This window comes from Coccinella septempunctata, chromosome 2, assembly GCF_907165205.1.
Source record: "Coccinella septempunctata chromosome 2, icCocSept1.1, whole genome shotgun sequence".
Lineage (NCBI taxonomy): Eukaryota > Metazoa > Arthropoda > Insecta > Coleoptera > Coccinellidae > Coccinella > Coccinella septempunctata.
This window is the reverse complement of record NC_058190.1, coordinates 2,519,301-2,530,055: the sequence shown is the minus strand read 5'-3', so window position 1 is coordinate 2,530,055 and position 10,755 is coordinate 2,519,301. Positions and strand designations below refer to the sequence as shown.

General features: G+C 36.6%; 1 long non-coding RNA gene across 1 annotated transcript; it reads right to left on the bottom strand.

Annotated features, from left to right (window-relative positions):
* Positions 1-9,122: 9,122 nt before the first annotated feature.
* LOC123308737 lies at positions 9,123-9,534 on the bottom strand. Its single transcript, XR_006537157.1, has 2 exons — positions 9,419-9,534; positions 9,123-9,164 (listed from the first exon to the last, which is right to left on the bottom strand). It is a non-coding gene; the product is annotated as an uncharacterized LOC123308737 (long non-coding RNA).
* Positions 9,535-10,755: the final 1,221 nt, after the last annotated feature.

Below are 10,755 nucleotides of genomic sequence, written 5' to 3'. Positions count from 1 at the left end.
TCAAATTTGATTATATCCATTCTGCAGCGGTTCATCCTTCAGATCTCCAGGTAGCGAATTGTTTCCGAGGCGTCTTGTCATCATCATTTCTATGGGTTTATGCTCTCCTTTCTCGGTTTGGGTGAGGGGTAGAGAAATGGGAGAAGAAAGAGAAAGATAAAAGAAATGGAACTGCGGACGGCAGGCTTGGCTGGCTGCATCGTCTACGTCATTTTAAAGTGGCTACCTGACAGGCCATCCACAAGATAGCTGCCAGGTAATATTATATCGTAATTATGTCGGTGCAAGCAAAATGCTGCCATTGTTACCAGAGAAAGCGCACGTACCATCTCCTGTAGCAAAAAGCAAACAAATGCTGCTCATGATCTTCGGGAGAGAGGTTCATTCATTCATTCATTGCTGCATCCCGTTACCGGGAATGAATCTACAAAAAGACAAAAAAAAATAAATAAAGGTGCGAACAGACCTATAATTTCTTAGGGATAATTGCGACAGTGTGCCCTGTGTGTCTGAAGAGACCCAACCGTGACCTACAGATCCTTCCACACTCCGGGAATGGATAGTCATAAACCATATCTAGCCACCGCTGTATTCTTCTCGAGTCTCCATTATAACTATATACCAAAGACCTCCAGTGTAATCTGTCTAACGCTAGTTGTTCCCAGTTATGATTGGCATTAACTGATTTTAGGGATTGATGTAGTGTATCCTTAAACCGCTTATACTGGCCTCCTGGTTTCCAGGCTCCCTCTGTGAATTCGGCATACAGAGCTATTTTGGGGAGTCTTGTGTCTTGCATCCTCAGAATGTGGCCGCTCCATCTGAGTCGGGCCCTCGTTACTTGAGCCTCAATTGTTGTACAACTCGCGCGTTGCAAGACTTCTGCATTCGAAACTTTGTGGAACCATCTGATGTGCATTATTTGTCTTTAAAGACGTTGTTGCGTTTGTTCAAGCTGTTTAATATGTCGCCTGTAGGGCGTCCAGCTTTCGCTTCCGTAAAGAAGCGTTGGGAGGACTACTGCTTTGTAAACAGCTGTCTTGGTCTTCAGATTGAGGTCGTGATTTTGAAACACTCTGACCTTTAGCTTCCAGAATGCCCGTGATGCCGAATTTATACGGTTGTGTATTTCCGTGTCTAGGTTAGCCCTAGTATTTATGAAGCTTCCCAAGTATTTGAACTGCTCGACCTGTTCTAGAGTTTCATTCTCCAGGCTGATATCTGTTTGAAGGCTTTCTGGCGGACTTACCAGGATTTTGGTTTTGTCGATATTGAGTCTAAGGCCTAAAGCTTCGTATATATGTTTATAGGTGTTCAACATTATCTGTACATCCTCTGAGCTGCTAGCGATAAGTGCGCAGTCGTCTGCATATTGAAGTTTCGTGATAAACTTTGTACAGGAGAGACGTGAAAACAGTAGAAAAGTATACTTATTAAGAAACGTAGGCAAGGAGGGATCCTCTGTTAATTTAGGAGTTTTCCATTATTTTCGTATCACTGTTGTTGTATATTTAACCATCGAAATTTTTTATCTGTTCAACCTCGGTTCAAGCCTTACGTATGAGGAGGAAAATTTTGAACCATTGGCATTGCGAGGAAATATGTATAAGATCTATAATTTTTTTCGACCCTCTGGATGTACCTGATGAAAAAATAATCTATGCATGTTAAAATCCATAAAAAAGAGAACTTCTGAGTATATACCGTATCCGAGTGTTTTTGTTTTTCATTTGAACCGAATAATTTCATGTTTGTATATTCCGCATGAATATTCAGAGACATGTGAAATCCGAATCCTATTTGTCCCGAAATCAATTGGTCAATTCGAATTTCCCCCATATGGATCGTTTTCCGAATATCGGACCACCCGAGAGACCACCGTGGGATATCTCATATCTCCATCATTAAATCCAAATTATGGAAACGAAATTGGAGGAATATATTAATTATAGGAATGTAAGGATAACTGGCGTTGAAAATGTGTATATATAGGTTTCGTATTTGTAACTAGATACGAGAATAAATGGAAACGGAGTCTGTATTGATGAGAGTGATATAGATATTTAATCAGAACCGATACTACCGAGACTACATAAATTAAACAAGAAATTCATCAAGCAGCAAACAAACAAGGCTATCATGGAATCACTGATTCACCACTACAAAGTATAGTTGGAGAGTCGAAAAGGGAAATTCGGGATTTACTCGAGCGTGTCAGATTAATATAAGGGAACATACCTTGGACCCTGTAGAGTACCTCTACCAAAAATTAGACCTCTATATAGGGGGAATTGTCTAGGACAAACTGTCAGAATAGTAAAAAAAAAACGTTCATTGTACATACTCGAGCGTGTCAGATTAAGATATATGTGGTTAATTACATGTTGAGAAGTATATATTCTCTTAATCTGACAATTTAAGCGTGTCGAAAATGTGTGGGAGGGCGCCAAAGTTGCAAAAAAAAAACGTCACGTGTACATTCTCGAGCGGGGTGACGTTTTTTCTTATTTTGAAGCTAATTATTCAAGAATAACGAAAAAAATATAATCTGACAGTTTAAGCAAGCCGAAACAATAAAAATTGTTCATAAAGGTCACAAAAATAATTTTTTTTCAATTATCTCCTTCCTGGGCTTCAAATCTTTTTCGCATTCATTATAAAAGTTGTAGAGCATAACATTTTCTACAAATTTTGTTTCAAGCAATTTTTTCTACGTTCAAACGTTTTTGAGATATCTGGCGATTAATGCGAGGTGTTTAGCGATACATGCTGAAGCGAAATTCACTCGTTGGAAAATAGTACATTCTAAGGTTCAGTCACAGACAACACTAAAATTTTCGTGACTAATTTCGAAATTGTCATCATAGAAATACCTTGTCATTTTGACAATTGTAGATTAGACTGGGATTCTACATTCTCTAACTCGAAAACGGTTGAGAGTATGTAATATTACTTCAGACAAAAGTTATGTAGAATTTTATTATCTACAACTTACATAATGAACACAAAAACGATTAGACGTACAGGGACGGAAATATTCGAAAAAAAGGGATTTTATCATCTTCAAAGTGTCAGATTAAGAAAACCCCCCCTGATTAGTGTCAGACACGATCGAGTATGTACAAGGAACGATGTGTCCACGTGATCATTCCAAGCTCTTCTACGCTTACGTCCCCACCTGACAATGTCTTCTACTTGACATTCGTGCCTTATGTCAGTGTTTCTTTTCCTATCTCTTAGTGTGTAGCCTGAGATGTTTCTTAGTATTTTCATTTCAGTTGTTCGAATGATATTTTTAGTTTTTTTGTTGTCAGCTCTTGTTTCTATAGCGTATATTAATACCGGTCTAACACAGTTTTGTATATCCTAACTTTAGCCTGTGACCTTACGTCACGTCCAAATTATAAGTCCCTTGAAAAGTAGCTACCTTTGGGTCCAATTGATATATTCTCCAAAAATCTGATACGCTGTAAAAAATTTTTTTTTAGCATTTTCAACTCTTCCGTACGGCCAGTCTCACCGCGCAAACTGTCAGATAAGCATGAATTTATTATCAGAGACACGTAGAGCATATACAGTATCTTAATCTGACAGGCTCGACTATGTACACCTGACGATTTTTTTCACATCTTCTAAAACCTGGAGACGCTTTCCCCACCGCTGAAAGTGCATACATCATAGAACCTTTTTTTTCTTTCTTTCATCTGATCTTCAAAATCCACTAGGTCTCGACGACGCTCGAGTAAATCCCGATATAGCATCGTCGGCTCCCCAACTAGTACAGCAAAGGCCAAATTACCAGCACCACCACTTTTTGAACACCTACTGTCACTGGAATAATTCTAACACCTTCTCTCACTGAAATAATTCTTTTTCTCCCATAACATTTATATACATATACTTGAAATTAAGTCTTTATTTCAACGAATATGTTTGTTCCTGGCAGAAAGACCTCGGTCGCTACCCATTTGATCCGATTTCAATCAATAAAGTTAATTTCTCTCTCCCTCTCTATTCAATTAAAAAATTATCTCTTCCTGAAAAGGAACTATTTCACAATTTATTTCTTAAGATTTGACTCCAAGTAATTACTCTACAAATTCTTGATGGGTGTCCGATCGTGAAGAGTTGCCTGAGACGACTTTGTCAGGCGATTTTTGTCCCAGGAGCTGGCGACACTATGCGGGCAGAAAAAAAAAAGTTTTTTCTCTAACACCCAGAGCAATCCTCTGTAATTTCGCCGAATTTATCGCACCATTTATTATCTTTATTGAAATCATCTATTAGTTAAACCAGAGTGATATTAAGCAACTTTGAGTGAGGTGAGGAGGACCACGAATCCGGTACAGAAGAAAGGTTAGTCCCCTTCCTTTCCTTCGGAACCCCCTTTCTGCTACCAGACCAGTCGAGAATTGCCAGGTTTGGGTAAGTTGGGTTCAGTTGCATATGAAATTGGTCGCAAACCTTTTGCGACTTATGCGAAAAATCACTACTAACTTCGTCATTTCAAATGGAACACCCCATTTATTGAAACTTTCTTCGCTTTTCTATCACCGTCTGAGTATTTTTACCTGGCACCCTCACTATCATAGACATTTGACTTCATTTTCGAAATCATTAGGTTTTCGTATAGGAACATGAAAGTACTCGTATTCGAAAATGAAATTTGCACGAGGAATTGATATTTGAATTTTTCCCATTTGTTCGATTTAACCAGGAACATATAGAACAGTAAGAAATTTAATGTGTCTTTGGTCAGTACATAGTCTTATAAGTAACTTGTCTATCGTTCAGTGTTCTTTGTTAATACCAACCTGAATTCTTTTATGATCTATACGAGGATGTATTGATATCTAGTTAGCCTAGACGAGTTCCATGCATAAAAAAAATATTGCGTTACCATAGCAACGAACAATAACCCATTAGAAGTGTCAGTGTGAAGTTTGAGGTCAAAAAAGTAAACCAGAGTAACGCAATGAATTGAAAGAAAGAAGATGTCCACCGAAATTGTGAAAATCGAAAAATTGGAGTATCAAGCCATCATCAAGTACCTTTATTTAAAAGGGTTAAGAGGTAAGCAGATTTACGAAGATATGCTTAATACCCTTGGTCATCAATTTCCTTCGTATGTGACCGTGAAAAATTGGACTGCAAGCTTCAAAGAGGTAAATTTTTCATTGGAGATGATGACCGATCGGGAAGGCCAGATTCTGTGTCAGTCCCCGAAAATATCGATGCAGTTCATGACATGATTTTATCAGACCGTCGAATTGGGCTGAAACGGATATCTGAAGAATGGAATATTTCATACGAACGCGTTCATCATATACAGTCCACGTCAATTTGGACATGAGAAAAATTGCTGCAAATGGATCCCCAAATGTTTGAATGTTGACCAAAAGCGTGCAAGGGTAGAAGCATCGTGTTCGATCTGTGCTCGATTTGAAAACGATGTGGACTTCTTAAATCGAATTGTTACTATGTATGAGACTTGGGTACATTTCTACGATCCAGAAACAAAGCAACGATCGATGGAATGGCGACACTCTGGTTCTCCAAGACCTAAGAAGTTTCGTGTCCAAAAACCTGCTGGAAAAGATCTTGCTTTAGTTTTTTGGGATTGCCATGGAGTGATCATGATTGATTTTTTGGATAAGGGTAGAACAATAACCGGAGATTACTATTCGACATTACTGATCATTTTACGGGAAAAAATTGAAGAAAAATGACGCGGAAAGCTATCCAAAGGTGTTTTGTTTTTGCAGGACAACGCCCTTGCACACAAATCTCATGTTGCCATGCAGAAAATTCGTGATGTAGGTTTTGAATTACTAGAACACCCCCCTTATTCACCACATTTACCTCCATCCGACTATCATCTCTTTCCTCAACTGAAAAAAAGTTTAAAATATCGTAAATTTTCTTCCAACGAGAAGGGAATAATAGCTATGGATGTCTGGTTTGTACACATTGAACTCTATGGGAACTGGAATGGCATCGCGATACAGGCAAAATGAGGAAGAGTGAAAGGGAAGATGTAGAGCAACCTTTCTCTCTCGCACGCCGTTGCTATTAGCAACGTAAACATTTCAATGTGCGGGAATGAAGGAATCAAAGATCTTTGGAAAGAATGAACCTCTGTAATCTGTGGAATGAACTGAAAATATTTGAAGGTTTGATACTGATAGGAAAAATTCACTTCTTTCTCTATTTCCGAAATTGTTCAAATTTTTCAACGAGTCGGTTCGTTCTAAAAATAATTAATCATTAGTTTGTCATTCTAATCGAAATTTCTAAAAATTTTCACGAATATGCACTTTTTTTAGTGATTTATGATGGTAATCATAATTTCCTGAATTTCGAGAACGAAATTTTTAATAATCACCCTTGCAGCCTTGATGAATTAATAAAATTGAAGCTTTAGAGTAATTTGAATATAAATATTAATTATAATCGTGAGGCAAGAATATAGGAAATGATCTTCTGAAAAACCTCGGATAAAGCGTTGGCATCATATGAAAAGCAGTGTCTGCAGAGACAGAGTTGTCTCTGGAGCAGAGACATAGTCGTCTCTGGTGTCAGTGCGAGAGATTTTAAATAATCCAAATAGTTCAATATACAAAAGGAACCATATCAAAAAGTAAAGAACAAAATTGCTGAAATATTTTTATTTAACATAATTGGGACAAAAATATTACATTTGCTTAACAATTATTCCCTGGCTAGCCCTAGTGCACTCTTCATGGTCAAAAGAAATCCTAAAGCGAATGTCTTTCGACAGTGAAAAAGAATGTTGGTATCATCAATTTCCAATGATTCTAAATTCTAAATATTCTATAGTTTCACTGAAAATTTCCTCAACATACCTCAGGGAAGAAGATCTAATTGGAGCTTTAAACCCTCTCTGGAACGGATTTCCAGAATGAAGAATGTCAAACACTCTATCAATTTTTCTAATGAATTCAACGGTAGCGACACTATCTTTGAATTGTAAGTTCTTACATTTTTTATCAAGAAATTCAATAGTTTGAGTAGCTAATCTGACATTCATAATTCTATTTTTATAATTGATATGCTGAGATGACAGGGAATTAGCCAACCTTAGACCTTCCTCCCTTTGAACTTTTTCTAATTCCTTGACAAACTGCCAAGAAATGTTTCCTGTGGGGGACTGCAAATTTTTTTCTGCAAACGTATTTCTACGGATACCAATTTTTCCTTCCTGTAGCTTTGGCTCAAAGTCGTTAAGTAAAAGGTTTTCGGAGAGGGAACCTAAAACAATGAAAAACATGAGGCATAATTCCTAATTATTTACTGCTTCTCTCCTTTTGTGGATTCTCAGTTCCGTAAAACTGATCAGGATGGATTGTTTTATGTGATACCAACACTTCACAGAAAAAATATTATATTATATTTATGTCCCCTGCATTATGGCATCCGTTTCCAACAAAATACTGGACCATTGTTGTTATGAAATTCTTCTTATTCAAAATGTTTTTTGTTACTGCAAAAACCACTTTTGTCACTCTGGGTAACACATAGACTTAAAAAACACTCACCAAAAAACTATATTTAAGCTTTGAAAAAGCACAAGAAATTCTGTTCAACAGCTAACTTGACTTGATATATAGACATTTTTCGAGTTTCTTAGGAATGTAAATCGGAAGTATATGGCTTCTAAACAATTTTTCATCACGATTTTTACTAAAATACTGACGAAAAGACATTAAACAATGAAATTTAAAATTTATCTACGAAAATGACATTTAAATTTAGGTTATAATAGTGTAAACAAAAACACGCTAGAGAGAGAAAGGTTGCTCTACATCTTCCCTCTCTGTCGGTCACACTTTTCGTCGAATTTTGCTACCTACGAAGCCATTCCAGTTCTCATAGAGTTCAATGTTTGTACAAGAAGAAGAAATTATTTTTTTTGAAGGTCTAAAGTTGTTGCAGGTTCGCTGTGATAAATGTATCCAATTAAGAGGAGAATATGTTGAGTAATAAAATATTTCGACATTGAAATTTTGTTTGGTTCTATAGTAGGCTAAGAATTTTTCAATTAACGTGATGAACTAATTAGAAATTCAATAAAGGTTTTTGAGCACAAGAATCGATGTTAACAGAGAGTCAAAAACTAATGAGTATGAAAATTAGTTTCTAATTTTTGGAGAATTCTGACAGTTCAGGTTCGGCTGATGCGGCGGTCAATCAATTGTTCTCGAAGTGTACCACAGAACTTGCGTAGGATTTGGTAGACATTCAAACTAGTCAGGAGTGTAAAGAGGAGCAATGTTGCAGACGATAAGACGAAAGTGTATTCAAATGTACTGTTAGAAATTCGTGAATGCTAGGAGTTCCGTGTCTTTGTCATTCAGAATACCTTATTAAAGCCTGAATTCTATACAGTGGCGGCGATTGAGCGTAAGAAGTGGGGGGGCAATAAGGTGAAATCTAAAACTGAAAATGGCATTGTGAGAAATTGCTTCAAGTTAGTTTGATTTTTTGCACCTACAAGCCTTTCCAAATTCCAAATTCGAGGAAAAACTAAATGCAGTCGTAATTGATTAATTAATTTATCGGTAAAAAGAAACAATAGTTTAGATAGGAATAAACAAAAATAATAAACAGTATGATATGTCTTCTCGATGTGTACTTGTTTTAAAATAAAGCTAGATGTCTTGATTTCCGCCTGGCATATATTTCTACGCATTCTTCTAATTTGATGTTTTGAGCAGCATCTTTCTCAATGGCTAGTATAGCAAAATGTGACAAACGTTCTTGAAGCATAGAATTCCTCAAATAATTTTTCATCCGCTTCAAGACACTGAAAGATCGTTCTGCTGTTGCAGTGGATAAAGGGACAGCCAAAAACAGTTGCAGAAGCTTGAACAAATTAGGGAATACATACTGTATGTGGACATTTTCTGACTTGAATTGTGAAACCAAATTTGGCCCAAGATGAGGATCAATTTGGTCTGAATCATGATGTTTTCTTGAAAATACATCGATTTCGGATGCTAAAGTATAACACAAATCTGAAGTAGTGATCCAAAAATTTCATTCAAAATAGGTTGGTGGTGTAAGGATCAAAAGTAAGCAGGAGAATGATACTCTGTCAGTTCGCCGACGTTTCGGAAATGTATTTTTCCATCTTCAGGGCTCTACAAAAGTTATGAGAAGACAATTTTGAACACCAAAAATAAATGTAAATAAAAGAGCAAACACGAGCTACATTATGAGTTGTCGACTAGAAAAATATCACAAGAAAAAGATGGTGTGGTATAATATATCTATACAGTAACTTGAAAATATAAGGAACGTGTACACAGCCTGAAAAATTATTTCTCTTTCTCTTTTATAAAACTACATAGTAAAAACAAGATATATGTTATACATAAACGTACAGAGTACTTACAAACTAGACAAATGTATCCTCCCAAAATCACTCCATGAAATCTCAAATCCATTCTCCAATATTTAATGATAAAATCGTGTTATAATTGATTTAAAAGCGGGGACAACAACAGTGCAACCGATACGACGATATGCCGACAGACGGAGGTGAAATTAAAGAAACAGCAGATCGGGAAATGAAACAAGGTGAAAAAGGTAAAAAGACATAGGCGTACCCACGCGTGTGATGTATTGAGAAATCAAGAGTGAAATTGAGAGGGGTTTAGAAAATTAAAGTTGATCTCATTTCATCTTCCACTTCTTGTTAGTTGGTTCATTTTCAATAGGGGGTAATAGAATCTGCTGAGTTGTTGAATATCAGATCTAGAGTTCACTGAGTCATGGACACTTATCTGCAGCATCTCATAAATCAATCGATTACTCAGGTATGACTCCCTATTTAAATAGGGAGTAGTTTTATAAAAGAGAAAGAGAAAGAATTTTTCAGGCTGTGTACACGTTCCTTATATTTTCAAGTTACTGTATAGATATATTATACCACACCATCTTTTTCTTGTGATATTTTTCTAGTCGACAACTTATAATGTAGCTCGTGTTTGCTCTTTTATTTACATTTATTTTTGGTGTTCAAAATTGTCTTCTAATAACTTTTGTAGAGCCCTGAAGATGGAAAAATACATTTCCGAAACGTCGGCGAACTGACAGAGTATCATTCTCCTGCTTGCTTTTGATCCTTACACCACCAACCTATTTTGAATGCTAAAGTATAATTTTCCAAACCAAACGCGGAACTCACAGCAGAACACGCTTCTTTGATGCGGTCGTTAGAAACTGCGTTATTTTTCATCGAAGCCGTCAGCAGTAGTTCCATGTTGCAGAGTAGAGCTAACTGGTTCTTCTCAAATCGTGATTTAATATGCTCCCTGAGTATATCTATCAAAAGGTAATAAAATGTTTTTAAAAAGTAGGTTTGAGGTGAATCATATTCAGGATGAACATATCCTCCTCCTATTTTTTGTTACTGTATTCTAACCAATTGTAATCTGTAAACCACATTTTTCTACACTTTCTTCTGTTTGTTTCTGGGTATTTATCCAGAGTTGATTGAAAAGGACCTTTTTTAAAAAACTGTGATGCTGCTTGTCTACCATGAATTGGATCTCATGGTTCGAATATAGGCTGATGAGGACTATTAGACGTAGTAGGCGTGCATACGGGCAATACATTCTCACTGGACACATTAGCACTAGGTTCAGGTCTAACCATTTCATCTGTTGATTCTGTCACTGACGAGATTTCGTGTGGTTGATCTATGGTTGGAGTAACCGTCACTGATAA